At 49.6% G+C, this 16,311-nt stretch overlaps 1 protein-coding gene across 18 annotated transcripts in view; it reads left to right on the top strand.

Moving 5' to 3' along the window:
- TRERF1 (transcriptional regulating factor 1) overlaps positions 1–16,311 on the top strand; it is a 213,568-nt gene that overhangs the window by 133,445 nt on the left and 63,812 nt on the right. For 17 of the 18 annotated variants that reach the window (XM_084752960.1, XM_084752961.1, XM_084752969.1 and 14 more), the window contains one exon: positions 10,672–10,786. The exons of the other annotated variant lie outside the window; for it this stretch is intronic. The gene's annotated coding sequence lies outside the window, so the exon portion shown is untranslated. The remainder of the gene's footprint in view (positions 1–10,671; positions 10,787–16,311) is intronic. 18 annotated transcript variants of the gene reach the window in all.

Below are 16,311 nucleotides of genomic sequence, written 5' to 3'. Positions count from 1 at the left end.
TTAGCAGACACCCCAGCTGTGACATCAGAAAAGTCTCCGGATATTGGCCAGTGCCACTCCTATAGCTGTGTGCATCTTTACTGGCTGATGCACTAACAGACTGAGTTTTTCTTCAGTGGGTTGTTTTTTGTTTTTGTTTCTAGTATTTTGGGGTCCCCCCAAAATCAAAAGAATTCTTTATCTAGGATTCATAGACAAAAGGGACACCTTAGTTTTCCACATCTGAAAGACACACTTTAAAATTCTCAGGTCTGTGCAAAAAAGAAATTGGCAGGGGGCGGGGACAGGGTCTCTCTGTGTAGCCTTGGCTGTCCTGGACTCACTTTGTAGACCAGGCTGGCCTCAAACTCACAGTGACCCGCCTGCTTCTCCCATCCCTGAGTGCTGGGATTAGAGGCGTCTGCCACCACCCTGGCTGTTCTGTAAATTTTTATTTAGCAAACATACTACAGAAAATAAATCACTGCAGCTTCTCAAAAGGAAGGAAAAAATAATCAATCTTTATCACAGTCTTTCTTTCTTTCTTTTGTTTTTTTGTTTGTTTGTTTGTTTGTTTGTTTTTTGTTTTTGAAGATAGGGTTTCTCTGTGTAGCCTTGGCTGTCCTGGAACTCACTCTGTAGACCCAGCTGGCCTCGAACTCACAGTGATCCGCCTGCCTCTCCCTCCCGAGTACTGGGATTAAAGGCGTGAGCCATCACACCTGCCTTTCTTCTTTCCTTTTCTTTTTAGTCCTGGCTTCTTCTCTTTGATATAGACCTGAATTGGCTGCTGTGTCCGTGCTTTGCTTTGACCTCTGTTCCCTGAAGGTGCTCAGTGAAAATTCTATTCTCACCTTGGGTTTCCACTTCTACAGTTTGCATGGGTTCCTCGGGCCCTGTACCTGTCCCGTAACCAAGCACGGTGATGGCACACTGTTTAAATGCTCCCTCCAGAGTCTCCACATGGAAGCTGGTCTTCAGCCGTACAATTCCAATCAACATTCATACTTTCCATTGACTGGAGGACACTGGGTCTCATGGCCTTCTGCACCTCCTGCGGGCTTGTAATCTGTAAAAACCCTCTTCTTCTTGAACAATGACTGTAGACTTCAGACTTGTTTTATTTTTAATTATACACACATGAATTTGCCTGTGTGGGTATGTGCCTGTGAAGGTAGGTACTCGAGGAGGCCAGAGGGGGCATGAGATCCCCTGGGACAGGAGCTGCTGGTTCTTGTGAACCTCCAACAGATTGGGAACCTAACGTGGGTCCCCTGCAAGAGGAGTAAGGGCTCCTGACCGTGGAGCCATCTCTCCAGCTCCCGTTTTAGTGGTTTTTAATTGAAATGGCCAGTTGTGGTCCCCTGGGAAAGGCAGTGGCTCTCACATCCCATTACACAGGAATTATGTGGAGACAGCAGCATCTGACTCCAGTCCAAGGGTGAGACCTGAACCTCCCTGGTGCTGCAGTCCGAGGACCATGCTTTGAGTAAGACAGGCTGAGTCCTTTCACGTGAGGGGCTTGTTCACATCCGGGCATAGCAGCCCTCACTGGAAGTGCCTGGGGCCCCAGTGTTTCTGACTTCAGATTTCAGAATATCTGCCTGTATTAATGAGATTTCTTGAGGACCCAAGTGTGCATGCACTCAATTGTTTCTTGTAATGTTTTAACATGTTTTTATTTAAAATATTAATATTATGACTCTGTGTCTATGTACCCACAAGCCATTGTGTGCATGTGAAGGTCAGAGGACAACTCTTGGGCATTGGTTTTCCCTTCTATCATGGCTTCTGGGGATTGTGGTCAACTCATCAGGCTTGTGCGGCCAGCACCGGGTGAGCCCATAACCTCATACAATCCTTAAAGATTATGTTCATGAAATAATATTACTGTGTGGGACTTGCTTGCTTGTTTTGTTTTCTTTTCTTAGACAGGATCTCACCCTATAGGCCAAGCTGGTCTTAAGGCCGAGAGCCTCCTGCCCCAGCCTTACAAATGCTGGGAGTGCAGATGTGAGCTACCGTACTGGCTGAGAGTGTAGCGTTTTCTCCCTGTGATGATCCAGGCTCTGGAGCATTTCAGATTAGGGTTGCGGAGCCCACACACCCAAGAAATGGCATCTCTGCCACCTGGAAGAGCCTGTTAAAGCCACAGTGGCAGGCAGTGGGAATACGGTCTGTGGCTCTCCGAGCCTGAGGCTCCTCGTCTGTAAGACAGAACAGAGGCCATGCCGCCCTCAGTGTGATTTTGAGTTGCGGTGTGAGATAGCACAAATCTACCCACGTTCTAGGCTGTGTCCGAGGACTGCTCATCCCACAGTTGCTCAGCGTGCTCTCTATGACTCGGGGTCCCCAGGCCCACACAGAGCCAACCAGCCAGCCTGAGCCTCATGGTGAGCCTCGTGGTGAGCCCCGAGAAGCTTCGTGCATTTTTCTGAACTTCATATAACATCAAACTAACTGTTGGCCATATTAAAGAGTCCAAGTCAGGGGTTGAGGGTGTGGCTCCGTTGGTAGAGAGCTCGCCTAGCATGTGTAAGGCCTTGGGTTTCATCCTCACCACCACGTTAACTGGGCACGATGGCACGCACCTGTATTTCCAGCATCTGGGAAGAATAAACAAAAGTTTAAGGTCAGCCAGGGCTACATGAGATCCTGTCTCAATAATAATAATAGCAACAACAACAACAACAATAATAGTAGCAATAGTAATAATAACAATAAACCAATGGCATTTAGTGTGTTTGCATGTTGTACACTCTCCCCTCAGTGTGACCTGAGGCCCTGTCATCCCTCTTGAAGGGCACTCAAGTTAAGCAGCCCCTCTCCATCCTGCTCCAGCCCTGGTTGGCACTGAGCTGCCTTCTGTCTCTCTGGACTCAACTTGTTCTAGGTATTTCTCATATTTGATTTATTTTCTTGATATTATACACTCAAGGTTCACTATGTTTTAGCCATTTGTTGGAGCTTAATTCCTTCTTATGAGCAAATTATATTCCGTCATATGCATGCGCAGCGTTTGTTCTAGACTCACCTCGGAACTTATCTCAAGAGTGGAAGGCAACATTTCCTCCGTTAAATTTAAGTGTGCGTTTGGGGGTGGGCGGGTATGCCACGGCACCTGTGGGGGGGAATCAGGGGGCAACTACTTTTGGGACTCAGTTCTCTCCTTCTACCTCAGTGTAGGTCCCAGAGATTGAATTTAGGTCACTGGGTTTATGTGGCAAGTATTTGACCCTGCGAGCCATCTCACTGGCCTCAGCACTTCGGTGGTCCCTTCTGTGAGCACCCAGAGGGAGCAGGGCCCTGGCAGAACACACTTCAGGCGCTTGCTAAGACATAAGAGGCGCCTCTTCCTTCAGGCAGTTGTTCTGTGTAGGCCACATGCTTACTGCCTCCCTCTGCTAACCTAGGCCTCGTCCTGGAAGCTTCTAGCATTCATACAATCTAATGTAGGCCTAGAATGTGTTCAGCCTCTGAGACTTACTGCTTAATAAGATCACCCTTTCAAGCTCTTTCTGATCTCTGGCTACCTGGTTCAACTCAGCTTTTCTGGCTCAAACGCTTCTCCAAGCTGAGTGATTCAAATTGGCTTCTCTCAGCTTCTGACTGAATTGCTCTGCTTGGCTTCTGGCTCCTTCTTAGTCTCCGGCTCATTCTGTCTTCACCTGTGCCCAGCTTGTTCGCTCTTCAACCTGTCTCTGTAAAACTCCCTCCTCTCCTCGCCTCTGCACTGTTCTCTTAAGTAGCTTTTCTTTGCTCTCTCTTCTCATGAGAATTGGGCATATCCTGTTCTGTCAAGTCTTTCTCGGATTCATCACTTTGCCTGCCGCTCAACTAGACATCACGTTCAAATATGGCTGCTTCCTTATACAAACTAACTTTACCTTCATTGTTTGGGATTAAAGGTGTGCATCACCACTGGCTGGACCTAGGCTTATCTTTACTTGAAACTTACTCTATACTAGGCTGGCCTCAAACTCAGAGATCTGCTTGCCTCTGTCCCTTCTGGGTTCTAGGATTAAAGTTGTGCACCACCGCCACCCAGTGTGTCTGCATTCCAGCCAAATCACACAGACCTAGAAGGTCTTTGGATGTGATCTTTTGCCTGAGCAGCCATGTTCTGAATTCAGTTCCTCTATAAACCCAGCCATCTGGTTTTCGAAGCTGCCTGGGTCCTTCTGACATGCAATCAAGACTGAGAACTGCTATGGTAGATAGACCACTGGACACCGTGGTGGGAAAACGGATGAAGTCTGGGTCCAAGGGCTTGTAGGCTGGATGTGGCGCCCAGCTCCTTACTCAGTTAATTAATGGCACTGTGCTAATCTTCTGGAGGATTAGAGATGACCCCCCCCCCAAGCTCTAATTTGGATCATGAGCAGACATCAATAAAGGGAAAGTCATCTCACACAGTGGAGTCGGCATGCGCAAAGGCCCAGGGATAGAGAAGAAGTGTGGAGCATCAAAAGTGGCCAGCCCTGTCAGTGAGGAAGTAGGAGGAAAGGGGCTTGTAAGTAAATGATGGCCTGCATCCATTGTCAGCCCGGGCTGAGGCCATTGGAGACACCATCAGCCTTTAAGCAGTTTCACTGTCCCAACCGCCTGCGTTCTGGAGTGAGCGCGTGCATGAAGGCTGGATGAAGGGACCTGCCTGTGTCTCGTGATGGCCTCGGATTGGGGGTTTTCATCTCCAGTGCATGAAAAGCAGCATCCTTTTCTCAGCCTCTGTAGGGTGAGGTGGGGTGGGGCATCCAAAGAAAGAAAAGAAGAGCTATTTGGAGAAAGGCTATGAGTTTTTCCATAGCTAATGCGCTTCTGGTCATCTCTTGAAAATTCTATCTTGGTAGATGGATAGATGGGTAAAGGCACTTGCTGAGTTCTGTCCCTGGACCCACCTGGTGAAGGGGGAGAACCAACTTCTTCCTGCAAGTTGCCCTCTAACCTCGAAAGCCCCATGTATACAGGCACACAATGATGATTGATTGATAGATAGATAGATAGATAGATGATAAATGTATGTACGTCATGAAGAAACTGCATTCTTCTTCCACCATCTCCAGAGGGGAATTCGTGTGACAGAATGACTGGTGTCACCACAAAGGCTACTGAAAGAAGGATGGTTCCTTGGGACCTTCAGGTCAGGGATGGAGGTACCACAGCATGGGAAAGCACGGCTGCAGGAACACATTGCATCTGCAGTTAAAGAACAACAGCGCCACGTCTGTGCTTAGCCGCCTCCCATTTGACACAGTCTCAGCCCCCAGCCTGTGAAGACGCTGCTGTGTCTGCTCAGGGCGAGCCTCTCACCCCGCCTAGACAGTCCCTCATAGGCCCTGGTGAGTGCAGATCCCACCACCGTCAGAGAGCCTGGGCTCTGATCTAGCACTGTGTTGGTGGCTTGGCACTGCCTCCGGGATGTTCTGTGGGGCCTGGTTCACAGTGCATCCCTCCTCTTTCTCTCCGTCTCCCTTTTTCTTTTTTCTTCCTCCTCTAGCCCAGCCCTCTCTCCCCCTTTTCCCATCTGTGCCAGGTTCTAGCTTACTGTGGGTGGCAAGGAGGGAATTCTCCACATCCCATTTGTCCAGCTTCCCGTCTGGGAAGTCCAGCAGGCTGTGTCCTGTGTCCCTCCCTTCCGTGGCCGACCCCGCCTCTGCCTTCCCCTTCCATTTCAGCCGCCATCTGCCTGAAGGGAGTGGCCTCTCAGACTTAGGCTTCCTGGTGCCCATTTTAAAGTGTTCTGTTTCTGTATATTCGTGTGGTTGGGGCAGGCAAGATAGCTCAACAGGTGAGAGTGCTCACCGCCAAGCCTGACAAACACAGGATCCGCATGGTGGAAAGAGCAAAGCAACTCCCACAAATTGTCTTCTCACTTTCACAGACCTCTGTCTGTCTGTCTGTCTGTCTGTCTGTCTGTCTGTCTCTCTCTCTCTCTCTCTCTCTCTCTCTCTCTCTCTCTCTCTCTCTCTCTCTCTCTCTCTCACACACACACACACACACACACACGCGCGGACACGGACACAGGGACACACCCACAGACATACACAGACACATGTAAGCACATGTACACACATACACAGAAATATGCTCACGCACACACGCAGATACATAAACACACACGTGTGTACACGGACACACAGACTCGCGCACACACGCACATAGGCATACATGGACACACACAGACATATACACACACACATACACCAATCAATGCAATTAAAAATATTTTTAACTTCAATCTTCATTTTTCCTTGATTCTGGTAGCTGTGCGGTATGTGAACTAACATTTGTCACCTTTGTTGTGCAGGAGGGAAAACAGACTCAGGTGGAGGACGAGAGTGGAGGACAGTGGATGTGGCTTTGTTGGTGGCTTGTTTTGGCCATGGGTCCTTGGAAAGACTTCCTTTCTTCCAGAGAGTTTCCTTGGTGGTCACATGGGCAGCGGCTCTGTCCAGTTTCTGTCCCGTGAGGAGGGATGACTGTGGGGCAGAGGAAGGGCTGGATGTCTTGTGCCTGAACTCAGCCATTTAGATTTATGGACTTGGGCAAATCGCCGGGCCTTGGTTTCCATGTTTGTGTCTCGTGACGTCAGTAGTGATCCAGGAGTGTGTAAGATTTCTGTCTGTATAGGTATGAGAGTGTGTGTGGAGGCTAAAGGACAGTCCCAAGGGTTACCCGCCCCAGGTGCCTCCCATCTTAGCAGCAAAGCCATGTGGCCAGTGAGGGGCAGGGCCCAGACTGGAGCCAGGTCGGCCTGTCTCCACCACTTGTGATCTGTGCACAAATTGGGGACACCCCTTCCTCACAGCCACACGAGGCTCCTGCCACCCTAAGTCTTTGTTTTACTGGGGACAGAACCTAGGGTTTCACGTACTCTACCACTGAGCTACACCCCCAGGCCCGGCAGTACGTTTAATAACGCACACCTCCTGAAACTACAGGCCTCCATACCGACCGCCAGTCTTACGTCAGCACTGAGCAGATAATTTTGCCATCACCCAAGATACAGTGTTGTAGAAAGAACAGTAATAATTAGCAGTTCCCGGATGTCTGATACATCAGGAGGAAGGGCGAGGTGGCCCCTGTTTTGGGTATTTCATGCCAGCTTAAGAAGGAGGAGGAACTAATGAAAAACAAACAAATAAAAGTCACACAGCTTGAATGCCCGTCATGACTGACACAGGGACTAGAACGTGGGGACAAAGCCAGGAACCTGGGGACACAGGGATGAAAGCCACGCTCCTTCCTGCCCCAGGACCTTTGCACAGGCCATCCACAGCACAGGGATGAAAGCCACGCTCCTTCCTGCCCCAGGACCTTCGCACAGGCCATCCACAGCACAGGGATGAAAGCCACGCTCCTTCCTGCCCCAGGACCTTTGCACAGGCCATCCACAGCGCCACCCCACAGCACTGTTTCTCTGCATCCTTTGCGCTTTGGGCCACAGGGCTCATATTCAAGATGATTTCCTGGGGAAAGTAAGGCCGGCCTTCCCTTGCACAGGTGTCCAGCTGCAGCGGCCGCACTTCCTTAGGCCACATCGTCACAGTTGTTTCTACTTCCTAATTAGTTGACACCGGACTGTAAACTCCCAGAAGTCAGGGTGAAGTGGTCTCTTGTGACTTCTGTGTCTGTGGCCTGCCTCTCCTTACTGCACATCACACACTCATACAACTGGGTGGGCGAATAGATGCTAAAAGGGCTGAGCTAGTCAATTTCAGTTTCCTTCCCTCAACGCCAACCAATAATTTCATCCTAGTAAGAAAGAGCAATTGTAATTATCTGGTCTTGAACATTTTTACAAATCCTGTGTGTGTGTGTGTGTGTGTGTGTGTGTGTGTGTGTGTGTGTGTGTGTTGGTCTACATGTGGAATATGTACTTGTTAGTGTGAGTGTGCACACGTGTGTATGTGTGTGCGTGCCAGGGAACGTTGTCAGGTGTCTCTCTTCCATCACTCTCTAACTTTATTTTTGAGACCAGACTTCTCACTGGGCCCCGAAGGTCACTGACACAGCTAGATGGCCCGCCATCACTGAGTACAGGCCCGGGCCACTGTGCCAGCCTTCATCCCGGGTTCTGAGGAACCAAACTCACGGCCTCATACTTGCACAGCTGCCATTTCATCACATCTCCCTGACCCATAAAGTAGCTGTTTGTGTCCCTCTGTGAAAAACTCATCTTCAGGGGACTAGAGGGGCACCCCAAGCCTGATGTGCAGTACGTGATGATCACGTTGCTGGTCAGGGCTGAGAACTGACTTCCCGGGTCCCACTTCCCACCACTGCCGTGTCTTGGCCCCCCATAAGGTCCACTGTTGGGTTGCCAATAGCTGTATTAACTTTTTGTACACAAACACCTCTCCCCCAGAACCCTCGCTTTGCCGGCATTCACAGCTAATGATGTACCATCTCTGGAACGGTACAGACGTTGCTGCAAGAAACTTCCGTTGCCATAGGAATGTTTACGAGGAGCCCTCTAGATAGACTCTCGCAAGCAGCCAACTCCCAAATTGCAGATGATTTAGGTTAGAAGCGGGGAGGGAAGGAGGGGGGGGAAGTTTGCATTACAAAGAAAACAAGCCTTTGAGAGGGGAAATGTTCCTGTGCCGGGCCAGCTGCTTGTAAAGTTTAAAGTAAGAACCACGCAAAGGCACAGACATTGGAGTGCTTAGCACGGTCTTGAACACTCAAAACGGGGAGAAGGGCTTGGAATGCCCCCCTCAGGCACCGCAGTCCTGAAGGCAGCAGGCCTGGGAGCTTTGTTATTATCTTTACCATTGTTGCTGTTGTTGCTGTAAAGCTGGCTGCCACTAACAAAGGGTTTCCCTGTATATATGTATCTATATAAATATATACTAGCATATATCTCCCAGTATACACATAGGTGTGTATTATATATACATACATGTGTATCACAAACATGTATGTGTATGTGTTATATATGTATGCATATACATTTAAATCAAGTTTGTGGACTTGAGGTGCTCCCTGGGCCCCACACTCTTGCAAGTTGTCTTCTGATCGCCACTCCAGTCACTGTCACTGCTTTAACCCTCCCCCCCCTCCCCCCTTCCCCCCCACCGCGTGAGCAAGTGCACACCCTTATACGCGCATACGCACAAATATAATAAATAAATCTGATTTTAATTTTTTTTTTTCGAGACAAGGTTTCTCTGTGTAGCCTTGGCTGTCCTGGACTCACTTTGTAGACCAGGTTGGCCTCGAACTCACATCAATCCGCCTGCCTCTGCCTCCCACAGTGCTGGGATTGAAGTCGTGCCACCACGCTCAGCTGATTTTAAATTTTTTAAAGGTTTACTTATTTTAATTTTGCGTGTACTTACGTATTGTTTTGTGCCCGCCTTGTACTCACGGAGCCAGGTGTGGGAATCCAGTCTCTTGGGACTTTAGTTGCAGATGGTTGTGAGCTGCCACGTAGGTGCTGGGAACTGAACCTGTATCCTCTACAGGAGCAGCCTCCTGTTGTGTTGATGAGGTGACGGCTCGGTGGCTAGAGAGCTTCCCACACAAGTGTAAGGACCAGCTTGGATCTCAGAACTCACGTAAATGCTGGGCGGGCGTGGCAACCTGCTTGTAATTCCAATACAGAGATCGGGTCCATGTGGCAGCTGGTCCATATTGCAAGCTTTGAGTTCAACTGAAAACTGCAGTGAATAAAGTGGGGAGCAATGGAGGAAGATGCCCATCACAGACAGGTGTGGGGGGTGCCGTTCTTATAGCATTAAGTGGAGTGAACACCAGTGGCCCTCTGAGAAAAGCCTTCCGTCCCGTCCATGTTGGTAAAGGTGTCCGTTCTGGAAAAATGTTGGTGACACTGGGAGCTCAGGGCGGATGAACTTGCCTCTCATTTCCTGACTGTGGCAAGTGGACAATGTAAGGATCTCCAGACAGCCGAGGCCACGTTGCCAAAAACTGTGTTGTGGTTCCTCTTTTTGGGGAGAGACCCTTCAAATTAACTTCCCTAGGTTCAGGAGGTGGCTTTGATGTCACCTTTTATTTCTAGCCCCTCCAACTCCTCTCAACCAAGACCCCTGCCCAGCCAGACACCTAGGAAGGTCGAGCCCAAGGGCATGAGGGTCTGTGCAGTAGTGCTCCCCAGCGGTGCTCTGGGAATGCGACTTGGCCAGCACAGTGTCCCTGTCTTAGTCCGTGAAGGAAGCCTAGAAATAAAGAGTAGACACTTAGGAACTGTCACATGCACTCGACATCATCTGCTAGACTGAATTAAAAAAAAAAAAAGCTATGACTTTGAGTATCTTCCCATTTCTCTAGCAGTTAATTTGTGTTATATATCAGAAAATATTTGTCAATTGCTTAGGAAGTAAGATGCCAAACAAACCAGTCCTTTGTTACAAATGGTTTTGAAAAGTACTGTGTCACAGTACCTGCAGCTAGGCACACACAGTTGGAGAAGTACTGTGCTGTAGCACCATAGCTCCCTTTTAAATCTCTCTCACTATTTTGGGGACCTCTAAGTCATCCTCAGCGTCCTTCGGGACTCATCGCACGGCTTAGGAAGGTCTGTCAGGTGTGCGCCTGCCCACTGCCACCCCCCCAGTGAACAAAGTTTCAGGGACTCTTTGAGCTTTGGGAAACCGTGAGCTCCACCAGGCAACGGTGACTTAAGTATAAGTGATGAGAAAGTGACCCTCCCTTCTCCTTTTCCCTCAGACCCAGGTCTCTTCTCCCCACCTGCCCAGCAGCATGAGAGCAGCATGACTGGCCAGCCGCAGGAGAAGCCCCCAGAGCCAGGCCCCCGACCCAGCCGCCCGTTACCGAGGTCAAGGTGAGCCTACCTGCTTGCTTCCAGGAAGCCACTCTGAAGAAAGTGCTTCATCTAAACAAACTGTGTGTGCTGTTTGGGGCCCTCGTGATACTCTGGCAGAACAGGAGGTGCTGGGGAGAGGGTAGACTTAAAGTCTCATACCCAGCCAGACCTTTAATCCCAACACTTTCGAGGCAGACAGAGCTCTGTGAGTTCCAGGCCAGCCTGGACTACAAAGCAAGTCCGGGTCAGCCAAGGCTATACAGAAAAGCCCCGTCTGGGAGGACTCAAATCCCCTGAATCTGGGATTGTGCTGAGGTCTTTTAGGGAATTTTGAATAAGCGAATCTCTGAAATAATGGGGCTGGAGAGATGGCTTAGCAATTATTAAGAGCATTGGCTGTGCTCGCAAAGATCCCGAGTTAGGGTCTTAGCACCCACGAGGTGGCTGCCAACAGCCCCTAACTCTGGTTCCAGAAAACCCAGAACCCTCTTTTGACCTCGTTTAACATTGCCTGTACGTGGCGCACATACATGCATGCAAGCAAACACTCATACACCTCAAATAAAAATGAGTCAACCTTTTTTTTTTTTTTTTTTTTTTTTGGTTTTTCGAGACAGGGTTTCTCTGTGTAGCCTTGGCTGTCCTGGACTCTCTTTGTAGACCAGGCTGGCCTCGAACTCACAGCGATCCGCCTGCCTCTGCCTCCCGAGTGCTGGGATTAAAGGCGTGCGCCACTACGCCCAAATGAGTAAACCTTTAAAAAGTATCTTTGGGATAAGATGGAGTTGCTGTCCTGTCAGCAAAGATATTAGTCTGTGGTCTAGGTGAAAGAGCCATGTCTCCCACAGAGGTCAAAAGGAATCTTAGCTTGGAAATGACACTGGAGAGAACACTAGTTACTTTCTTGTTGTGTGACAAAATGCCTGACAGAGGTGACTTCTGGAGGGAAGGGTTCATTTTGGCTTTAGTTTGTGAACGGTACAGCCCGTAGCCCGTGGCCCTTGGTGGAGACGCGGCAGCTGGAGCACGAGATCGCTGGCCTGACGGAGTCTGACGTCAGGGAGCAGTGAGGGCTGAGCGCTGATTTTTTTCAGCTCACATTCCTCTGCATATTTACTGAGACCCCAGCCCATGAGATCGGGTCACATCTACTCAGCACAGGTCACCCACAAGAAAGAAAGAAATGGAAAGAATTCTACAAGAATAGTTTGGTAAACACTGCAAACTTTCTCAGAGTCTAGAGCCAGTCGGCTTTAAGAACAGAGGCAGCAGCCGGGCGTGGTGGCACACGCCTGTAATCCCAGCACTCGGGAGGCAGAGGCAGGCGGATCGCTGTGAGTTCGAGGCCAGCCTGGTCTACAAAGGGAGTCCAGGACAGCCAAGGCTACACAGAGAAACCCTGTCTCAAAAAACAAAAAAAAAACAAACCAAACAAAAAAAAGTTTCTCATTGGGTTTGCCGATTGCTCCTCACAGTGCTGACATTTCAGCTTTATTTTAAAGCACCACTCTTTGGTTATTATGTCTCTTGCCAGGTAGACTAGCACACTCCTGTCATCCCAGCACTCAGGAAGCTGAGGCAGGAGGATTCTGAGCTACTGGTTGAGATTCTGACTCTAACTACCACTAGGAAAAAAAAAATGAGTCATTGCGTATGTTAACGACGAATTGGGGTCACTTGTACCCCGTGAGTACGTTTGTAACATTTCTGTTTTTTAACTCTGAGCTGATTTCCCCTTTGTTCCGGTCTCTATCTTAATTAGAATCTGTGTATTCTGTGCCTGTTTTCAGTGGTTGCCCCGGATATTTTAACAGCTGTATTAAAGTCTAAAATTAACCTGTGTTTCCCCCGCCTCCCAAACAATACAGAACCACAGACTGATCTACCGTTAGTCGTTACTTCTCTCAACCTATGTACTGTAATTGTCTTGTGTTTTTCCTTGACCCTATTTTCCCCCTAAAAGCAGACACTCTTGACTTATAGTTGGTTTTGTTTGTTTGTTTGCTTGCTTGCTTGCTTGCTTGGTTGTTGATTTTTCGAGACAGAGTTTCTCTGTGTAGCCTTGACTGTCCTGGACTCACTTTGTAGACCAGGCTGGCCTCGAACTCACAGCGATCCGCCCGCCTCTGCCTCCCGAGTGCTGGGTTTAAAGGCATACGTGTGCCACCACACCCAGCTGTTTTATAGTTTTGATACAGATTTTCCCTCATGTCTATTCACCTTCTTTTCTCGGGCTTTGCAATTATTCTTTCTCAAGCCTGGAGTCTTTTCCCATCTCCCTGCAGTACATCCTTTAACACCATCCTTTCGTGAGGCTTGTAGGTGATGACTCTTGGGTGTGTGTGTGTGTGTGTGTGTGTGTGTGTGTGTGTGTGTGTTTGCATTTTCGATTGCTTTCCTTGTTTGTGGTTACATTACAACACCATACCTCACAAAAGCAACTTCAGGACGGAAGGGCTTATCTTGGCTCACAGTTTGAAAGTACAGTCACAGTCCGTGCGCTTGAAGCAGATGGTCACAGTGACCCGCAGTCAGGAGGCAGCAGGTGCTGCTGGCGCTCAGCTGGCCATGGAGACCCCCTGCCTTTGGCGGGGTTGATGGCGTGTGCCCCATATTGTACCAATTACAGCTGTTGAACGGTCTGCGGCCGTGCCATCCTGAGCGCACCCAATCTTGTCTCACCTCAGAAGCTAAGCAGGGCCCTGGCCTGGTTAGTCCACAGATGGGAGGCATGTCAGCAGAGCATCTGCTGTTCCGTCCCGTCAGGAAGCCCCCACTCACCCACCCACCACAAGAGCACTGTTGAGCAGAAACTTCTAATCCTTTTTCACAAAAGAGTGAACAGGGGCCCAGAGAAGCTGCTGTCACAGCCTAGTCTGGGAGGACTAAGGAGGATTATGTCCCATCCCAGTCCCTTTTTTCTCTCCTTCCATGTCCCCAAGCCCACCAATGACCGATTTGGGCCAACGTTCACAAAGAATGTCCGTTTGTGTCTGGATGTTTGAAATAGCTGGGTTGGCTATGAGATTTGTTTCAGCCTATTGTTTATCTCACATGCAGCAGGAAGTGGCTTCTGCAGATTTGATGGCCTGTTTCGTCAGTGGTCACCTGCAAAGCTTCCTGCTTTGTTCCCATCCTGTCCTGGGCTTCTGGACCCCAAAGTTGGATGCCCAGTGCTTCTCCACTGGACCTTCACTTGGCTCTCCTCACTTTTGCCCCTTTCCCATGGGGCTTCTTCCCCAGCCACCCCATCCTTCCTTCTATGGCTCTTTCTGTTTCCCATTAGTAATATGTTTGTGGAGGACCGCTGTGGAGCACCTGGGTTGGGTGGAGGACAGCTGTGGAGCACCTGGGTTGGGTGGAGGACAGCTGTGGAGTACCTGGGTTGGGTGGAGGACAGCTGTGGAGTACCTGGGTTGGGTGGAGGGCAGCTGTGGAGCACCTGAGTTTCGTGGAGGACAGCTGTGGGTCACCTGGATTGGATGTGGGATGGCTGTGAGGCAGGGGAAGGAGCTAAGTGTCACTCAGCTGCAGCATTAGTTCCAGCTTTGCCACTTTGTCCCCTAACGACAGTAGACAGAGCTGTTCCAGGACTGAGATGAAGTGCAGAGACCTTGTAACCTGGGGCTTGGGTGTCACTGTAAGCACCTGAAAAAACTCTCCGACAAAAGCAATTTAGGGGATTCAACGGGTTTATTTCAGTTTACAGGTTATGGTCCATCATTAAGGAAAGGCAAGGCAGGAACTTGAAGCTGGAACACTGCTTGCTGGCTCACTCGTACACCCATGCCTAGCTAGCTTTCTTATACAGCCCAGGACCGACAGCCCAGGGGCTGGCCCCCTCCTGCATCAATTAATGGTCAAGATAATTGCCCACAGACGTGATTGCAGGCCAATCTGATCTAGGCGGCTCTAGGCGGCTCTAGGCTAGAGGTTTTCTTCTGAGGCGACTCTAGCCCAGGTCAGGCTGGCAGTGAGCGTTAATGAGAACATTACCTATCAGGATGCCGCAGGACCAGATCGCTCTGTAGCCAGTGCTCTTGTTCAGTGGCACTCTGAATTGGCCGGAGCTGGTTTATGAAAAGGGATGAACATGGAGATGGGGATCTAGTGTGAAAGAATCCCAGCATCACTGTTGATTATAGTCTCTGAATAGGAGCATTAACAATAAACAAATAAATAACTAAGGAGCTGGGCGTGACCATACTCTTTCCACCCACCCCCCAATTTTTTTATTATAATTTATTCACATTACATCTTGATTGTAATCCCCTTGCTCTTATCTTCCTGTTTCCACCCTCCCGCCCTATTCCCCTCCCCTGGACCTCTGACAGGTAGGGTCCTCCTCCCCCACCCTCTGACCGCAGCCTATCAGGTCTCATCTGGATAGCCTGCATCCCCTTCCTCTGTGCTCCCACAGGGCCTCTCCACCAAGGGGCAATGATCAAATCTAGGGCAGACCCCAATCTCCACACCCCCCTTCCCCATGTGGAGAACGAGCTGTCCATCGGCTACATTTGAACGGGGGGAGGGGGGGGGTCCTAGGTTCTCTGTTTGCAATGTCCGTGGTTGGGGCATCAGTTTGTGCAGGCCAGCCTTGATGGGCTCCTTGTGGAGCTCCTAACGACACCCCCATCCTTTCATCCCCCCACTCTTCCATACAACTCCCAGCACTTCTCCCAGAGTCTGGCTGCGAGTCCTAGCATCTGTCCCGATCCCCTGCTGAGATGTCCTCTCAGAGGATACTATGTTGGGCTAATATCCATTTATAAGTGAGTATATACCATGCGTGTCTTTCTGGGTCTGGGTGACCTCACTCAGGATGATCTTTTCTAGTTCCATCCATTTGCCTGCAAATTTCAAGATTTCTTGTCTTTAATAGCTGAATAGTATATGGCCATACTCTTGTATTTGGTGACAGAAGCAGAAACATTGCTTCAGATTAGAAACTCAAGGCCTGTCTGTGCAACATTTCTATCCCATTTCAAAAACAAACAGCAGCCAGGCGTGGTGGCGCACGCCTGTAATCCCAGCACTTGGGGAGGCAGAGGCAGGCGGATCTCTGTGAGTTCGAGGACAGCCAAGGTTACACAGGGAAATCATGTCTGGGGGGTGGGGAAGCTGGGCATAATGGTTCACACATATAATCCCTGCACTTTGAAGTCTGATGCAGGAGGATCACTATGAGTTTGAGGGCAGCCTGGTCTACAGATGGTATTTTAGGCCAGGTTGGTCCACAGAGTGATATCTTCTCTCAGAAAAATAAGTAAAATAAAATAATCAGAGGGAAGACACACTACACGGCCATTGCTTGCAGCAGGTGTCAGCCTTGAGTTCTAGAAATGAGCCCAAGATAGCCCACCTTCTACATGAACACCTTGTACCCCCCAACTGGTCTGTGCCATGCCATAAGGGGTGCTGGGGCCTCTCACTGCGGACTGCTCCTTCATGGAGCCCTAGGTTAGGGGTGGCAGAGCGGCCTATAACCATGGTCCTTGGGCTAAGGGAGAAGAACCTCCAACAGCCATTCACCCCCGTTCTGT

This window comes from Acomys minous, assembly GCF_964271855.1.
Source record: "Acomys minous genome assembly, chromosome: 13".
NCBI lineage: Eukaryota > Metazoa > Chordata > Mammalia > Rodentia > Muridae > Acomys > Acomys minous.
Note: the sequence above shows the minus strand (reverse complement) of the source record. Positions and strands in the feature narration are given on the sequence as shown.